Here is a 13,482-nt window from a genome sequence, read left to right as displayed (position 1 = left end):
TTTTAGATAAAAACTAACAAAGCGATGCAAAAAAAATTCATTTCAAAAAGTTTTTCAACAGTTAAAGCTTACAGCACCTGGAATTCCCAGGAGGTCTCCCATCCAAGTACTAACCAAGCCCAAGCCTTCTTAGCTTCCGAGATCAGACGAGACCGGGCGTTCTTGGGCTGGTATCGCCGTAAGCAATCTCTCCTTGAAAATCTTGGACTTTAAACAACCTAGGCTTGAAAACATATCACAGAGTGAAAATACCTCTTAACTTACTTTAGATAAAAACTAACAAAGCGATGCAAAAAACTTCATTTTAAAAAGTTTTTCAACAGTTAAAGCTTACAGCACCTGGTATTCCCAGGAGGTCTCCCATCCAAGTACAAACCAGGCCCAATCCTTCATAGCTTTCGAGATCTGACGAGACCGTGCGTTCTTGGGCTGGTATGGCCGTAAGCAGTCTCTGCTTGAAAATCTTGGACTTTAAACAACCTAGGCTTGAAAACATATCACAGAGTGAAAATATCTCTTAACTTACTTTAGATAAAAACTAACAAAGCGATGCAAAAAAAATTCATTTCAAAAAGTTTTTCAACAGTTAAAGCTTACAGCACCTGGTATTCCCAGGAGGTCTCCCTTCCAAGTACTAACCAGTCCCAAGCCTTCTTAGCTTCCGAGATCTGACGAGACCGGGCGTTCTTGGGCTGGTATGGCCGTAAGCAATCTCTGCTTGAAAATCTTGGACTTTAAACAACCTAGGCTTGAAAACATATCACAGAGTGAAAATACCTCTTAACTTACTTTAGATAAAAACTAACAAAGCGATGCAAAAAAAATTCATTTAAAAATGTTTTCAACAGTTAAAGCTTACAGCACCTGGTATTCCCAGGTGGTCTCCCATCCAAGTACTAACCAGGCCAAGCCTTCTTAGCTTCCGAGATCAGACGAGACCGGCGTTCTTGGGCTGGTATGGCCGTAAGCAATCTCTGCTTGAAAATCTTGGACTTTAAACAACCTAGGCTTGAAAACATATCACAGAGTGAAAATACCTCTTAACTTACTTTAGATAAAAACTAACAAAGCGATGCAAAAAAACTTCATTTTAAAAAGTTTTTCAACAGTTAAAGCTTACAGCACCTGGTATTCCGAGGAGGTCTTCCATCCAAGTACTAACCAGGCCCAAGCCTTCTTAGCTTCCGAGATCAGACAGAGACCGGGCGTTCTTGGGCTGGTATGGCCGTAAGCAATCTCTGCTTGAAAATCTTGGACTTTAAACAACCTAGGCTTGAAAACATATCACAGAGTGAAAATACCTCTTAACTTACTTTAGATAAAAACTAACAAAGCGATGCAAAAAAAAATCATTTCAAAAAGTTTTTCAACAGTTAAAGCTTACAGCACCTGTGTAGCGTCTGCGTAGGATCACAGATGGTTGATCTTCAAAGAACTTTTTAACCTTTGACATTTACATACAAATTACAAACCTGGACCCTCAGCCTGATCGTCCCGTCTTCCCCCACTGTCACAAACAAGATGCTAAACAGGCTGGGTCTGCAAACTGCTCATGGGGGTTCCAAGCTTCAAAGCATTCCATAAAGACCTCCTGCCTGGCCCCACCTTTGCAATACACAATCACGCACACACTTAAACGCATTGTCTGTATCTTGTGCTAGGAATATGTGATTATAAGTGGATCCCGTATATGCACGCGTTGTGTGTACGTTCCCTTGTATGAATTATACTAGTTACAACTTTCTATTTTACATTAGGTAAACTCTAATTACCTATAATTAAGTGTATAAGTGTATTTCCACTTTCCTACCTCCTAAAGGTCCCTTTCTTGGTGTCAGAAGGAACTTCTCCTTACTACTGAAACAGTGATGCATACCATGTGATCACAAAATACATCATACAATTTCTATAAGGTAGAAATTGTAACTGCAATGAACTACAGTTTCTCTCTGGACCAGCCATAAAAATTCCGGTCAGTCGTAAACCCAGACAAAGGGAACTTCTCCCGCCAAAATGTCACACTTGTGATTGGCCATTCAGGCCACATGATGGGCGTGCCAGAAAGCATCAAAAAGAGCGTCACACAGGCACGAATGCTCAGAACTTCTCTTCTTCCTCCCGAGACACTTTTTCAACACTTTGTTACTCTTTGGCAAAATTTACCTTCAAGGAGAACTTCCAGCGCCAGACCTAAGGATCGAAGATCGTGACCCTACCGCATCAGGACTCTTTTGCATGAAATAAGGACCAATGCAAGTAACTATTTAGATGCACGTTTAAACCCCTTTTTAAGGTGAACTTAAGAATTCTCTGGCGATTCTCATTAGGCTGTGGTAAATTGATGTGTAATACTGCCATTCTCTTTTCATCACTTTTCTTTACCCTGTATGTATATGTTTGTCTAATTGTTGTATGTTAGCTATAGCCGTGTTAATAAAAACTCGTTAAATTCACAATCGTTTGTTTCTGTGTGCTGCTCACAGCTGAGTCACTGAACGTTGACCTTTTAAGCTACATGCTAAGTTACTGCTAGCACGCAGAGTGGGAAAGCTACCTTTCCTGGCAAAAGGGGGAGGGGGATAATCGTTCCCAGAATTGATAGATAATTATATTATCTGCTCCGTGGACGGACAGATCAAGTAATTGTAACATTAATTCTGCTACAGTTTATCCCCAAATCTAGTCTAAATGTTTATTATTAATTATAACCAGTTATAATTAATTCTAGATATTTCCTCTTGAGCTAATTCGTTACACCTGGAATTCCCAGGAGGTCTCCCATCCAAGTACTAACCAGGGCCAAGCCTTCTTAGCTTCCGAGATCAGACGAGACTGGGCGTTCTTGGGCTGGTATGGCCGTAAGCAATCTCTGCTTGAAAATCTTGGACTTTAAACAACCTAGGCTTAAAAACATATCACAGAGTGAAAATACCTCTTAACTTACTTTAGATAAAAACTAACAAAGCAATGCAAAAAAACTTCATTTTAAAAAGTTTTTTAACAGTTAAAGCTTACAGCACCTGGTATTCCCAGGAGGTCTCCCTTCCAAGTACTAACCAGGCCCAAGCCTTCTTAGCTTCCGAGATCAGACGAGACCGGGCGTTCTTGGGCTGGTATGGCCGTAAGCAATGTCTTCTTTAAAATCTTGGACTTTAAACAACCTAGGCTTGAAAACATATCACAGAGTGAAAATACCTCTTAACTTACTTTAGATACAAACTAACAAAGCGATGCAAAAAAACTTCATTTTAAAAAGTTTTTCAACAGTTAAAGCTTACAGCACCTTGTATTCCCAGAAGGTCTCCCTTCCAAGTATTAACCAGGCCAAAGCCTTCTTAGCTTCCGAGATCAGACGAGACCGGGCGTTCTTGGGCTGGTATGGCCGTAAGCAATGTCTGCTTGAAAATCTTGGACTTTAAACAACCTAGGCTTGAAAACATATCACAGAGTGAAAATATCTCCTAACTTACTTTAGATAAAAACTAACAAAGCGATGCAAAAACAAATTCATTTTAAAAAAATTTTCAACAGTTAAAGCTTACAGCACCTGGTATTCCCAGGAGGTCTCCCATCCAAGTACTAACCAGGCCAAGCCTTCTTAGCTTCAGAGATCAGACGAGACCGGCGTTCTTGGGCTGGTATGGCCGTAAGCAATCTCTGCTTGAAAATCTTGGACTTTAAACAACCTAGGCTTGAAAACATATCACAGAGTGAAAATACCTCTTAACTTACTTTAGATAAAAACTAACAAAGCGATGCAAAAAAAATTCATTTTAAAATTTTTTCAAGAGTTAAAGCTTACAGCACCTGGTATTCCCAGGAGGTCTCCCATCCAAGTACTAACCAGACCAAGCCTTCTTAGCTTCCGAGATCAGACGAGACCGGGCGTTCTTGGGCTGGTATGGCCGTAAGCAATCTCTGCTTGAAAATCTTGGACTTTAAACAACCTAGGCTTGAAAACATATCACAGAGTAAAAATACCTCTTAACTTACTTTAGATAAAAACTAACAAAGCGATGCAAAAAAACTTCATTTTAAAAAGTTTTTTAACAGTTAAAGCTTACAGCACCTGGTATTCCCAGGAGGTCTCCCTTCCAAGTACTAACCAGGCCAAAGCCTTCTTAGCTTCCGAGATCAGACGAGACCGGGCGTTCTTGGGCTGGTATGGCCGTAAGCAATCTCTGCTTGAAAATCTTGGACTTTAAACAACCTAGGCTTGAAAACATATCACAGAGTGAAAATACCTCTTAACTTACTTTAGATAAAAACTAACAAAGCGATGCAAAAAAAATTCATTTAAAAATGTTTTTCAACAGTTAAAGCTTACAGCACCTGGTATTCCCAGGTAGGTCTCCCATCCAAGTACTAACCAGGCCAAGCCTTCTTAGCTTCCGAGATCAGACGAGACCGGGCGTTCTTGGGCTGGTATGGCCGTAAGCAATCTCTGCTTGAAAATCTTGGACTTTAAACAACCTAGGCTTGAAAACATATCACAGAGTGAAAATACCTCTTAACTTACTTTAGATAAAAACTAACAAAGCGATGCAAAAAAACTTCATTTTAAAAAGTTTTTCAACAGTTAAAGCTTACAGCACCTGGTATTCCCAGGAGGTCTACCATTCCAAGTACTAACCAGGCCAAGCCTTCTTAGCTTTCGAGATCAGACGAGACCGGGCGCTCTTGGGCTGGTATGGCCGTAAGCAATCTCTGCTTGAAAATCTTGGACTTTAAACAACCTAGGCTTGAAAACATATCACAGAGTGAAAATACCTCTTAACTTACTTTAGATAAAAACTAACAAAGCGATGCAAAAAAAATTCATTTAAAATTTTTTTTCAACAGTTAAAGCTTACAGCACCTGGTATTCCCAGGAGGTTTACCATCCAAGTACTAACCAGGCCCAAGCCTTCTTAGCTTCCGAGATCAGACGAGACCGGGCGTTCTTGGGCTGGTATGGCAGTAAGCAAGCTCTTCTTTAAAATCTTGGACTTTAAACAACCTAGGCTTGAAAACATATCACAGAGTGAAAATACCTCTTAACTTACTTTAGATAAAAACTAACAAAGCGATGCAAAAAAACTTCATTTCAAAAAGTTTTTCAACAGTTAAAGCTTACAGCACCTGGTAATTCCCAGGAGGTCTCCCATCCAAGTACTAACCAGGCCCAAGCCTTCTTAGCTTCCGAGATCAGACGAGACCGGGCGTTCTTGGGCTGGTATGGCCGTAAGCAATCTCTGCTTGAAAATCTTGGACTTTAAACAACCTAGGCTTGAAAACATATCACAGAGTGAAAATACCTCTTAACTTACTTTAGATAAAAACTAACAAAGCGATGCAAAAAAACTTCATTTTAAAAAGTTTTTCAACAGTTAAAGCTTACAGCACCTGGTATTCCCAGGAGGTCTCCCATCCAAGTACTAACCAGGACCAAGCCTTCTTAGCTTCCGAGATCAGACGAGACCGGCGTTCTTGGGCTGGTATGGCCGTAAGCAATCTCTGCTTGAAAATCTTGGACTTTAAACAACCTAGGCTTGAAAACATATCACAGAGTGAAAATACCTCTTAACTTACTTTAGATAAAAACTAACAAAGCGATGCAAAAAAACTTCATTTTAAAAAGTTTTTCAACAGTTAAAGCTTACAGCACCTGGTATTCCCAGGAGGTCTCCCATCCAAGTACTAACCAGGCCCAAGCCTTCTTAGCTTCCGAGATCAGACGAGACCGGGCGTTCTTGGGCTGGTATGGCCGTAAGCAATCTCTGCTTGAAAATCTTGGACTTTAAACAACCTAGGCTTGAAAACATATCACAGAGTGAAAATACCTCTTAACTTACTTTAGATAAAAACTAACAAAGCGATGCAAAAAAACTTCATTTTAAAAAGTTTTTTCAACAGTTAAAGCTTACAGCACCTGGTATTCCCAGGAGGTCTCCCATCCAAGTACTAACCAGGCCCAAGCCTTCTTAGCTTCCGAGATCAGACGAGACCGGGCGTTCTTGGGCTGGTATGGCCGTAAGCAATCTCTGCTTGAAAATCTTGGACTTTAAACAACCTAGGCTTGAAAACATATCACAGAGTGAAAATACCTCTTAACTTACTTTAGATAAAAACTAACAAAGCGATGCAAAAAAACTTCATTTTAAAAAGTTTTTCAACAGTTAAAGCTTACAGCACCTGGTATTCCCAGGAGGTCTCCCATCCAAGTACTAACCAGGCCCAAGCCTTCTTAGCTTCCGAGATCAGACGAGACCGGGCGTTCTTGGGCTGGTATGGCCGTAAGCAATCTCTGCTTGAAAATCTTGGACTTTAAACAACCTAGGCTTGAAAACATATCACAGAGTGAAAATACCTCTTAACTTACTTTAGATAAAAACTAACAAAGCGATGCAAAAAAACTTCATTTTAAAAAGTTTTTCAACAGTTAAAGCTTACAGCACCTGGTATTCCCAGGAGGTCTCCCATCCAAGTACTAACCAGGCCCAAGCCTTCTTAGCTTCCGAGATCAGACGAGACCGGGCGTTCTTGGGCTGGTATGGCCGTAAGCAATCTCTGCTTGAAAATCTTGGACTTTAAACAACCTAGGCTTGAAAACATATCACAGAGTGAAAATACCTCTTAACTTACTTTAGATAAAAACTAACAAAGCGATGCAAAAAAACTTCATTTTAAAAGTTTTTTCAACAGTTAAAGCTTACAGCACCTGGTATTCCCAGGAGGTCTCCCATCCAAGTACTAACCAGGCCCAAGCCTTCTTAGCTTCCGAGATCAGACGAGACCGGGCGTTCTTGGGCTGGTATGGCCGTAAGCAATCTCTGCTTGAAAATCTTGGACTTTAAACAACCTAGGCTTGAAAACATATCACAGAGTGAAAATACCTCTTAACTTACTTTAGATAAAAACTAACAAAGCGATGCAAAAAAAACTTCATTTTAAAAAGTTTTTTCAACAGTTAAAGCTTACAGCACCTGGTATTCCCAGGAGGTCTCCCATCCAAGTACTAACCAGGCCCAAGCCTTCTTAGCTTCCGAGATCAGACGAGACCGGGCGTTCTTGGGCTGGTATGGCCGTAAGCAATCTCTGCTTGAAAATCTTGGACTTTAAACAACCTAGGCTTGAAAACATATCACAGAGTGAAAATACCTCTTAACTTACTTTAGATAAAAACTAACAAAGCGATGCAAAAAAACTTCATTTTAAAAAGTTTTTCAACAGTTAAAGCTTACAGCACCTGGTATTCCCAGGAGGTCTCCCATCCAAGTACTAACCAGGCCCAAGCCTTCTTAGCTTCCGAGATCAGACGAGACCGGGCGTTCTTGGGCTGGTATGGCCGTAAGCAATCTCTGCTTGAAAATCTTGGACTTTAAACAACCTAGGCTTGAAAACATATCACAGAGTGAAAATACCTCTTAACTTACTTTAGATAAAAACTAACAAAGCGATGCAAAAAAACTTCATTTTAAAAAGTTTTTCAACAGTTAAAGCTTACAGCACCTGGTATTCCCAGGAGGTCTCCCATCCAAGTACTAACCAGGCCCAAGCCTTCTTAGCTTCCGAGATCAGACGAGACCGGGCGTTCTTGGGCTGGTATGGCCGTAAGCAATCTCTGCTTGAAAATCTTGGACTTTAAACAACCTAGGCTTGAAAACATATCACAGAGTGAAAATACCTCTTAACTTACTTTAGATAAAAACTAACAAAGCGATGCAAAAAAACTTCATTTTAAAAGTTTTTCAACAGTTAAAGCTTACAGCACCTGGTATTCCCAGGAGGTCTCCCATCCAAGTACTAACCAGGCCCAAGCCTTCTTAGCTTCCGAGATCAGACGAGACCGGGCGTTCTTGGGCTGGTATGGCCGTAAGCAATCTCTGCTTGAAAATCTTGGACTTTAAACAACCTAGGCTTGAAAACATATCACAGAGTGAAAATACCTCTTAACTTACTTTAGATAAAAACTAACAAAGCGATGCAAAAAAACTTCATTTTAAAAAGTTTTTCAACAGTTAAAGCTTACAGCACCTGGTATTCCCAGGAGGTCTCCCATCCAAGTACTAACCAGGCCCAAGCCTTCTTAGCTTCCGAGATCAGACGAGACCGGGCGTTCTTGGGCTGGTATGGCCGTAAGCAATCTCTGCTTGAAAATCTTGGACTTTAAACAACCTAGGCTTGAAAACATATCACAGAGTGAAAATACCTCTTAACTTACTTTAGATAAAAACTAACAAAGCGATGCAAAAAAACTTCATTTTAAAAAGTTTTTCAACAGTTAAAGCTTACAGCACCTGGTATTCCCAGGAGGTCTCCCATCCAAGTACTAACCAGGCCCAAGCCTTCTTAGCTTCCGAGATCAGACGAGACCGGGCGTTCTTGGGCTGGTATGGCCGTAAGCAATCTCTGCTTGAAAATCTTGGACTTTAAACAACCTAGGCTTGAAAACATATCACAGAGTGAAAATACCTCTTAACTTACTTTAGATAAAAACTAACAAAGCGATGCAAAAAAACTTCATTTTAAAAAGTTTTTCAACAGTTAAAGCTTACAGCACCTGGTATTCCCAGGAGGTCTCCCATCCAAGTACTAACCAGGCCCAAGCCTTCTTAGCTTCCGAGATCAGACGAGACCGGGCGTTCTTGGGCTGGTATGGCCGTAAGCAATCTCTGCTTGAAAATCTTGGACTTTAAACAACCTAGGCTTGAAAACATATCACAGAGTGAAAATACCTCTTAACTTACTTTAGATAAAAACTAACAAAGCGATGCAAAAAAACTTCATTTTAAAAGTTTTTCAACAGTTAAAGCTTACAGCACCTGGTATTCCCAGGAGGTCTCCCATCCAAGTACTAACCAGGCCCAAGCCTTCTTAGCTTCCGAGATCAGACGAGACCGGGCGTTCTTGGGCTGGTATGGCCGTAAGCAATCTCTGCTTGAAAATCTTGGACTTTAAACAACCTAGGCTTGAAAACATATCACAGAGTGAAAATACCTCTTAACTTACTTTAGATAAAAACTAACAAAGCGATGCAAAAAAACTTCATTTTAAAAAGTTTTTCAACAGTTAAAGCTTACAGCACCTGGTATTCCCAGGAGGTCTCCCATCCAAGTACTAACCAGGCCCAAGCCTTCTTAGCTTCCGAGATCAGACGAGACCGGGCGTTCTTGGGCTGGTATGGCCGTAAGCAATCTCTGCTTGAAAATCTTGGACTTTAAACAACCTAGGCTTGAAAACATATCACAGAGTGAAAATACCTCTTAACTTACTTTAGATAAAAACTAACAAAGCGATGCAAAAAAACTTCATTTTAAAAGTTTTTCAACAGTTAAAGCTTACAGCACCTGGTATTCCCAGGAGGTCTCCCATCCAAGTACTAACCAGGCCCAAGCCTTCTTAGCTTCCGAGATCAGACGAGACCGGGCGTTCTTGGGCTGGTATGGCCGTAAGCAATCTCTGCTTGAAAATCTTGGACTTTAAACAACCTAGGCTTGAAAACATATCACAGAGTGAAAATACCTCTTAACTTACTTTAGATAAAAACTAACAAAGCGATGCAAAAAAACTTCATTTTAAAAAGTTTTTCAACAGTTAAAGCTTACAGCACCTGGTATTCCCAGGAGGTCTCCCATCCAAGTACTAACCAGGCCCAAGCCTTCTTAGCTTCCGAGATCAGACGAGACCGGGCGTTCTTGGGCTGGTATGGCCGTAAGCAATCTCTGCTTGAAAATCTTGGACTTTAAACAACCTAGGCTTGAAAACATATCACAGAGTGAAAATACCTCTTAACTTACTTTAGATAAAAACTAACAAAGCGATGCAAAAAAACTTCATTTTAAAAGTTTTTCAACAGTTAAAGCTTACAGCACCTGGTATTCCCAGGAGGTCTCCCATCCAAGTACTAACCAGGCCCAAGCCTTCTTAGCTTCCGAGATCAGACGAGACCGGGCGTTCTTGGGCTGGTATGGCCGTAAGCAATCTCTGCTTGAAAATCTTGGACTTTAAACAACCTAGGCTTGAAAACATATCACAGAGTGAAAATACCTCTTAACTTACTTTAGATAAAAACTAACAAAGCGATGCAAAAAAACTTCATTTTAAAAAGTTTTTCAACAGTTAAAGCTTACAGCACCTGGTATTCCCAGGAGGTCTCCCATCCAAGTACTAACCAGGCCCAAGCCTTCTTAGCTTCCGAGATCAGACGAGACCGGGCGTTCTTGGGCTGGTATGGCCGTAAGCAATCTCTGCTTGAAAATCTTGGACTTTAAACAACCTAGGCTTGAAAACATATCACAGAGTGAAAATACCTCTTAACTTACTTTAGATAAAAACTAACAAAGCGATGCAAAAAAACTTCATTTTAAAAAGTTTTTCAACAGTTAAAGCTTACAGCACCTGGTATTCCCAGGAGGTCTCCCATCAAGTACTAACCAGGCCCAAGCCTTCTTAGCTTCCGAGATCAGACGAGACCGGGCGTTCTTGGGCTGGTATGGCCGTAAGCAATCTCTGCTTGAAAATCTTGGACTTTAAACAACCTAGGCTTGAAAACATATCACAGAGTGAAAATACCTCTTAACTTACTTTAGATAAAAACTAACAAAGCGATGCAAAAAAACTTCATTTTAAAAGTTTTTCAACAGTTAAAGCTTACAGCACCTGGTATTCCCAGGAGGTCTCCCATCCAAGTACTAACCAGGCCCAAGCCTTCTTAGCTTCCGAGATCAGACGAGACCGGGCGTTCTTGGGCTGGTATGGCCGTAAGCAATCTCTGCTTGAAAATCTTGGACTTTAAACAACCTAGGCTTGAAAACATATCACAGAGTGAAAATACCTCTTAACTTACTTTAGATAAAAACTAACAAAGCGATGCAAAAAAACTTCATTTTAAAAAGTTTTTCAACAGTTAAAGCTTACAGCACCTGGTATTCCCAGGAGGTCTCCCATCCAAGTACTAACCAGGCCCAAGCCTTCTTAGCTTCCGAGATCAGACGAGACCGGGCGTTCTTGGGCTGGTATGGCCGTAAGCAATCTCTGCTTGAAAATCTTGGACTTTAAACAACCTAGGCTTGAAAACATATCACAGAGTGAAAATACCTCTTAACTTACTTTAGATAAAAACTAACAAAGCGATGCAAAAAAACTTCATTTTAAAAAGTTTTTCAACAGTTAAAGCTTACAGCACCTGGTATTCCCAGGAGGTCTCCCATCCAAGTACTAACCAGGCCCAAGCCTTCTTAGCTTCCGAGATCAGACGAGACCGGGCGTTCTTGGGCTGGTATGGCCGTAAGCAATCTCTGCTTGAAAATCTTGGACTTTAAACAACCTAGGCTTGAAAACATATCACAGAGTGAAAATACCTCTTAACTTACTTTAGATAAAAACTAACAAAGCGATGCAAAAAAACTTCATTTTAAAAAGTTTTTCAACAGTTAAAGCTTACAGCACCTGGTATTCCCAGGAGGTCTCCCATCCAAGTACTAACCAGGCCAAGCCTTCTTAGCTTCCGAGATCAGACGAGACCGGGCGTTCTTGGGCTGGTATGGCCGTAAGCAATCTCTGCTTGAAAATCTTGGACTTTAAACAACCTAGGCTTGAAAACATATCACAGAGTGAAAATACCTCTTAACTTACTTTAGATAAAAACTAACAAAGCGATGCAAAAAAACTTCATTTTTAAAAAGTTTTCAACAGTTAAAGCTTACAGCACCTGGTATTCCCAGGAGGTCTCCCATCCAAGTACTAACCAGGCCCAAGCCTTCTTAGCTTCCGAGATCAGACGAGACCGGGCGTTCTTGGGCTGGTATGGCCGTAAGCAATCTCTGCTTGAAAATCTTGGACTTTAAACAACCTAGGCTTGAAAACATATCACAGAGTGAAAATACCTCTTAACTTACTTTAGATAAAAACTAACAAAGCGATGCAAAAAAACTTCATTTTAAAAAGTTTTTCAACAGTTAAAGCTTACAGCACCTGGTATTCCCAGGAGGTCTCCCATCCAAGTACTAACCAGGCCCAAGCCTTCTTAGCTTCCGAGATCAGACGAGACCGGGCGTTCTTGGGCTGGTATGGCCGTAAGCAATCTCTGCTTGAAAATCTTGGACTTTAAAACAACCTAGGCTTGAAAACATATCACAGAGTGAAAATACCTCTTAACTTACTTTAGATAAAAACTAACAAAGCGATGCAAAATAAACTTCATTTTAAAAAGTTTTTCAACAGTTAAAGCTTACAGCACCTGGTATTCCCAGGAGGTCTCCCATCCAAGTACTAACCAGGCCCAAGCCTTCTTAGCTTCCGAGATCAGACGAGACCGGGCGTTCTTGGGCTGGTATGGCCGTAAGCAATCTCTGCTTGAAAATCTTGGACTTTAAACAACCTAGGCTTGAAAACATATCACAGAGTGAAAATACCTCTTAACTTACTTTAGATAAAAACTAACAAAGCGATGCAAAAAAACTTCATTTTAAAAAGTTTTTCAACAGTTAAAGCTTACAGCACCTGGTATTCCCAGGAGGTCTCCCATCCAAGTACTAACCAGGCCCAAGCCTTCTTAGCTTCCGAGATCAGACGAGACCGGGCGTTCTTGGGCTGGTATGGCCGTAAGCAATCTCTGCTTGAAAATCTTGGACTTTAAACAACCTAGGCTTGAAAACATATCACAGAGTGAAAATACCTCTTAACTTACTTTAGATAAAAACTAACAAAGCGATGCAAAAAAACTTCATTTTAAAAAGGTTTTTCAACAGTTAAAGCTTACAGCACCTGGTATTCCCAGGAGGTCTCCCATCCAAGTACTAACCAGGCCCAAGCCTTCTTAGCTTCCGAGATCAGACGAGACCGGGCGTTCTTGGGCTGGTATGGCCGTAAGCAATCTCTGCTTGAAAATCTTGGACTTTAAAACAACCTAGGCTTGAAAACATATCACAGAGTGAAAATACCTCTTAACTTACTTTAGATAAAAACTAACAAAGCGATGCAAAAAAACTTCATTTTAAAAAGTTTTTCAACAGTTAAAGCTAAGCACCTGGTATTCCCAGGAGGTCTCCCATCCAAGTACTAACCAGGCCCAAGCCTTCTTAGCTTCGAGATCAGACGAGACCGGGCGTTCTTGGGCTGGTATGGCCGTAAGCAATCTCTGCTTGAAAATCTTGGACTTTAAACAACCTAGGCTTGAAAACATATCACAGAGTGAAAATACCTCTTAACTTACTTTAGATAAAAACTTACAAAAGCGATGTAAAAAAACTTCATTTTAAAAAGTTTTTCAACAGTTAAAGCTTACAGCACCTGGTATTCCCAGGAGGTCTCCCATCCAAGTACTAACCAGGCCCAAGCCTTCTTAGCTTCCGAGATCAGACGAGACCGGGCGTTCTTGGGCTGGTATGGCCGTAAGCAATCTCAGCTTGAAAATCTTGGACTTTAAACAACCTAGGCTTGAAAACATATCACAGAGTGAAAATACCTCTTAACTTACTTTAGATAAAAACTAACAAATGA

The 13,482-nt window shown here is 40.6% G+C and overlaps 36 non-coding genes and 10 pseudogenes across 36 annotated transcripts; all 46 read right to left on the bottom strand.

Annotated features, from left to right (window-relative positions):
- Positions 1-65: 65 nt before the first annotated feature.
- On the bottom strand, positions 66-184 carry LOC114775784 (5S ribosomal RNA). The gene has a single exon (XR_003745269.1). It is a non-coding gene; the product is annotated as a 5S ribosomal RNA (ribosomal RNA).
- Positions 185-327: 143 nt separating this feature from the next.
- On the bottom strand, positions 328-446 carry LOC114775843 (uncharacterized; annotated as a pseudogene).
- Positions 447-590: 144 nt separating this feature from the next.
- Positions 591-709, bottom strand: LOC114775806 (5S ribosomal RNA). The gene has a single exon (XR_003745290.1). It is a non-coding gene; the product is annotated as a 5S ribosomal RNA (ribosomal RNA).
- A 143-nt stretch (positions 710-852) lies between these two features.
- Positions 853-969, bottom strand: LOC114775842 (uncharacterized; annotated as a pseudogene).
- A 144-nt stretch (positions 970-1,113) lies between these two features.
- LOC114775828 (uncharacterized) lies at positions 1,114-1,233 on the bottom strand (annotated as a pseudogene).
- Positions 1,234-2,745: 1,512 nt separating this feature from the next.
- Positions 2,746-2,862, bottom strand: LOC114775871 (uncharacterized; annotated as a pseudogene).
- Positions 2,863-3,008: 146 nt separating this feature from the next.
- On the bottom strand, positions 3,009-3,127 carry LOC114775774 (5S ribosomal RNA). Its single transcript, XR_003745260.1, has one exon. It is a non-coding gene; the product is annotated as a 5S ribosomal RNA (ribosomal RNA).
- A 144-nt stretch (positions 3,128-3,271) lies between these two features.
- Positions 3,272-3,390, bottom strand: LOC114775850 (uncharacterized; annotated as a pseudogene).
- Positions 3,391-3,535: 145 nt separating this feature from the next.
- LOC114775846 (uncharacterized) lies at positions 3,536-3,652 on the bottom strand (annotated as a pseudogene).
- Positions 3,653-3,795: 143 nt separating this feature from the next.
- On the bottom strand, positions 3,796-3,913 carry LOC114775819 (5S ribosomal RNA). The gene has a single exon (XR_003745301.1). It is a non-coding gene; the product is annotated as a 5S ribosomal RNA (ribosomal RNA).
- A 144-nt stretch (positions 3,914-4,057) lies between these two features.
- On the bottom strand, positions 4,058-4,176 carry LOC114775803 (5S ribosomal RNA). The gene has a single exon (XR_003745287.1). It is a non-coding gene; the product is annotated as a 5S ribosomal RNA (ribosomal RNA).
- A 144-nt stretch (positions 4,177-4,320) lies between these two features.
- LOC114775838 (uncharacterized) lies at positions 4,321-4,439 on the bottom strand (annotated as a pseudogene).
- Positions 4,440-4,583: 144 nt separating this feature from the next.
- LOC114775852 (uncharacterized) lies at positions 4,584-4,702 on the bottom strand (annotated as a pseudogene).
- A 144-nt stretch (positions 4,703-4,846) lies between these two features.
- Positions 4,847-4,965, bottom strand: LOC114775801 (5S ribosomal RNA). The gene has a single exon (XR_003745285.1). It is a non-coding gene; the product is annotated as a 5S ribosomal RNA (ribosomal RNA).
- A 144-nt stretch (positions 4,966-5,109) lies between these two features.
- Positions 5,110-5,229, bottom strand: LOC114775780 (5S ribosomal RNA). Its single transcript, XR_003745265.1, has one exon. It is a non-coding gene; the product is annotated as a 5S ribosomal RNA (ribosomal RNA).
- Positions 5,230-5,373: 144 nt separating this feature from the next.
- Positions 5,374-5,491, bottom strand: LOC114775821 (uncharacterized; annotated as a pseudogene).
- Positions 5,492-5,635: 144 nt separating this feature from the next.
- LOC114775884 (5S ribosomal RNA) lies at positions 5,636-5,754 on the bottom strand. The gene has a single exon (XR_003745317.1). It is a non-coding gene; the product is annotated as a 5S ribosomal RNA (ribosomal RNA).
- Positions 5,755-5,899: 145 nt separating this feature from the next.
- Positions 5,900-6,018, bottom strand: LOC114775883 (5S ribosomal RNA). Its single transcript, XR_003745316.1, has one exon. It is a non-coding gene; the product is annotated as a 5S ribosomal RNA (ribosomal RNA).
- A 144-nt stretch (positions 6,019-6,162) lies between these two features.
- LOC114775881 (5S ribosomal RNA) lies at positions 6,163-6,281 on the bottom strand. The gene has a single exon (XR_003745314.1). It is a non-coding gene; the product is annotated as a 5S ribosomal RNA (ribosomal RNA).
- A 144-nt stretch (positions 6,282-6,425) lies between these two features.
- On the bottom strand, positions 6,426-6,544 carry LOC114775879 (5S ribosomal RNA). Its single transcript, XR_003745313.1, has one exon. It is a non-coding gene; the product is annotated as a 5S ribosomal RNA (ribosomal RNA).
- Positions 6,545-6,688: 144 nt separating this feature from the next.
- Positions 6,689-6,807, bottom strand: LOC114775878 (5S ribosomal RNA). The gene has a single exon (XR_003745312.1). It is a non-coding gene; the product is annotated as a 5S ribosomal RNA (ribosomal RNA).
- Positions 6,808-6,953: 146 nt separating this feature from the next.
- LOC114775877 (5S ribosomal RNA) lies at positions 6,954-7,072 on the bottom strand. Its single transcript, XR_003745311.1, has one exon. It is a non-coding gene; the product is annotated as a 5S ribosomal RNA (ribosomal RNA).
- A 144-nt stretch (positions 7,073-7,216) lies between these two features.
- Positions 7,217-7,335, bottom strand: LOC114775876 (5S ribosomal RNA). Its single transcript, XR_003745310.1, has one exon. It is a non-coding gene; the product is annotated as a 5S ribosomal RNA (ribosomal RNA).
- A 144-nt stretch (positions 7,336-7,479) lies between these two features.
- On the bottom strand, positions 7,480-7,598 carry LOC114775875 (5S ribosomal RNA). The gene has a single exon (XR_003745309.1). It is a non-coding gene; the product is annotated as a 5S ribosomal RNA (ribosomal RNA).
- A 143-nt stretch (positions 7,599-7,741) lies between these two features.
- LOC114775870 (5S ribosomal RNA) lies at positions 7,742-7,860 on the bottom strand. Its single transcript, XR_003745308.1, has one exon. It is a non-coding gene; the product is annotated as a 5S ribosomal RNA (ribosomal RNA).
- A 144-nt stretch (positions 7,861-8,004) lies between these two features.
- LOC114775858 (5S ribosomal RNA) lies at positions 8,005-8,123 on the bottom strand. The gene has a single exon (XR_003745306.1). It is a non-coding gene; the product is annotated as a 5S ribosomal RNA (ribosomal RNA).
- A 144-nt stretch (positions 8,124-8,267) lies between these two features.
- LOC114775847 (5S ribosomal RNA) lies at positions 8,268-8,386 on the bottom strand. The gene has a single exon (XR_003745305.1). It is a non-coding gene; the product is annotated as a 5S ribosomal RNA (ribosomal RNA).
- Positions 8,387-8,530: 144 nt separating this feature from the next.
- Positions 8,531-8,649, bottom strand: LOC114775836 (5S ribosomal RNA). Its single transcript, XR_003745304.1, has one exon. It is a non-coding gene; the product is annotated as a 5S ribosomal RNA (ribosomal RNA).
- Positions 8,650-8,792: 143 nt separating this feature from the next.
- On the bottom strand, positions 8,793-8,911 carry LOC114775824 (5S ribosomal RNA). The gene has a single exon (XR_003745302.1). It is a non-coding gene; the product is annotated as a 5S ribosomal RNA (ribosomal RNA).
- A 144-nt stretch (positions 8,912-9,055) lies between these two features.
- Positions 9,056-9,174, bottom strand: LOC114775811 (5S ribosomal RNA). The gene has a single exon (XR_003745295.1). It is a non-coding gene; the product is annotated as a 5S ribosomal RNA (ribosomal RNA).
- Positions 9,175-9,317: 143 nt separating this feature from the next.
- LOC114775800 (5S ribosomal RNA) lies at positions 9,318-9,436 on the bottom strand. Its single transcript, XR_003745284.1, has one exon. It is a non-coding gene; the product is annotated as a 5S ribosomal RNA (ribosomal RNA).
- A 144-nt stretch (positions 9,437-9,580) lies between these two features.
- LOC114775788 (5S ribosomal RNA) lies at positions 9,581-9,699 on the bottom strand. Its single transcript, XR_003745273.1, has one exon. It is a non-coding gene; the product is annotated as a 5S ribosomal RNA (ribosomal RNA).
- Positions 9,700-9,842: 143 nt separating this feature from the next.
- LOC114775777 (5S ribosomal RNA) lies at positions 9,843-9,961 on the bottom strand. Its single transcript, XR_003745262.1, has one exon. It is a non-coding gene; the product is annotated as a 5S ribosomal RNA (ribosomal RNA).
- Positions 9,962-10,105: 144 nt separating this feature from the next.
- Positions 10,106-10,224, bottom strand: LOC114775765 (5S ribosomal RNA). The gene has a single exon (XR_003745251.1). It is a non-coding gene; the product is annotated as a 5S ribosomal RNA (ribosomal RNA).
- A 144-nt stretch (positions 10,225-10,368) lies between these two features.
- Positions 10,369-10,486, bottom strand: LOC114775792 (5S ribosomal RNA). The gene has a single exon (XR_003745276.1). It is a non-coding gene; the product is annotated as a 5S ribosomal RNA (ribosomal RNA).
- Positions 10,487-10,629: 143 nt separating this feature from the next.
- Positions 10,630-10,748, bottom strand: LOC114775753 (5S ribosomal RNA). The gene has a single exon (XR_003745239.1). It is a non-coding gene; the product is annotated as a 5S ribosomal RNA (ribosomal RNA).
- Positions 10,749-10,892: 144 nt separating this feature from the next.
- On the bottom strand, positions 10,893-11,011 carry LOC114775742 (5S ribosomal RNA). Its single transcript, XR_003745228.1, has one exon. It is a non-coding gene; the product is annotated as a 5S ribosomal RNA (ribosomal RNA).
- A 144-nt stretch (positions 11,012-11,155) lies between these two features.
- LOC114775730 (5S ribosomal RNA) lies at positions 11,156-11,274 on the bottom strand. Its single transcript, XR_003745217.1, has one exon. It is a non-coding gene; the product is annotated as a 5S ribosomal RNA (ribosomal RNA).
- Positions 11,275-11,418: 144 nt separating this feature from the next.
- On the bottom strand, positions 11,419-11,536 carry LOC114775805 (5S ribosomal RNA). Its single transcript, XR_003745289.1, has one exon. It is a non-coding gene; the product is annotated as a 5S ribosomal RNA (ribosomal RNA).
- Positions 11,537-11,680: 144 nt separating this feature from the next.
- LOC114775719 (5S ribosomal RNA) lies at positions 11,681-11,799 on the bottom strand. The gene has a single exon (XR_003745206.1). It is a non-coding gene; the product is annotated as a 5S ribosomal RNA (ribosomal RNA).
- A 144-nt stretch (positions 11,800-11,943) lies between these two features.
- On the bottom strand, positions 11,944-12,062 carry LOC114775905 (5S ribosomal RNA). The gene has a single exon (XR_003745337.1). It is a non-coding gene; the product is annotated as a 5S ribosomal RNA (ribosomal RNA).
- Positions 12,063-12,208: 146 nt separating this feature from the next.
- On the bottom strand, positions 12,209-12,327 carry LOC114775893 (5S ribosomal RNA). Its single transcript, XR_003745326.1, has one exon. It is a non-coding gene; the product is annotated as a 5S ribosomal RNA (ribosomal RNA).
- A 144-nt stretch (positions 12,328-12,471) lies between these two features.
- On the bottom strand, positions 12,472-12,590 carry LOC114775882 (5S ribosomal RNA). The gene has a single exon (XR_003745315.1). It is a non-coding gene; the product is annotated as a 5S ribosomal RNA (ribosomal RNA).
- A 145-nt stretch (positions 12,591-12,735) lies between these two features.
- Positions 12,736-12,854, bottom strand: LOC114775830 (5S ribosomal RNA). The gene has a single exon (XR_003745303.1). It is a non-coding gene; the product is annotated as a 5S ribosomal RNA (ribosomal RNA).
- Positions 12,855-12,999: 145 nt separating this feature from the next.
- On the bottom strand, positions 13,000-13,115 carry LOC114775861 (uncharacterized; annotated as a pseudogene).
- Positions 13,116-13,260: 145 nt separating this feature from the next.
- On the bottom strand, positions 13,261-13,379 carry LOC114775713 (5S ribosomal RNA). Its single transcript, XR_003745200.1, has one exon. It is a non-coding gene; the product is annotated as a 5S ribosomal RNA (ribosomal RNA).
- Between the last annotated feature and the right edge of the window lie 103 nt (positions 13,380-13,482).

Source organism: Denticeps clupeoides, unplaced genomic scaffold (assembly GCF_900700375.1).
Source record: "Denticeps clupeoides unplaced genomic scaffold, fDenClu1.1, whole genome shotgun sequence".
NCBI classification, from domain to species: domain Eukaryota; kingdom Metazoa; phylum Chordata; class Actinopteri; order Clupeiformes; family Denticipitidae; genus Denticeps; species Denticeps clupeoides.
This window is presented reverse-complemented; position numbering and strand designations above follow the sequence as displayed.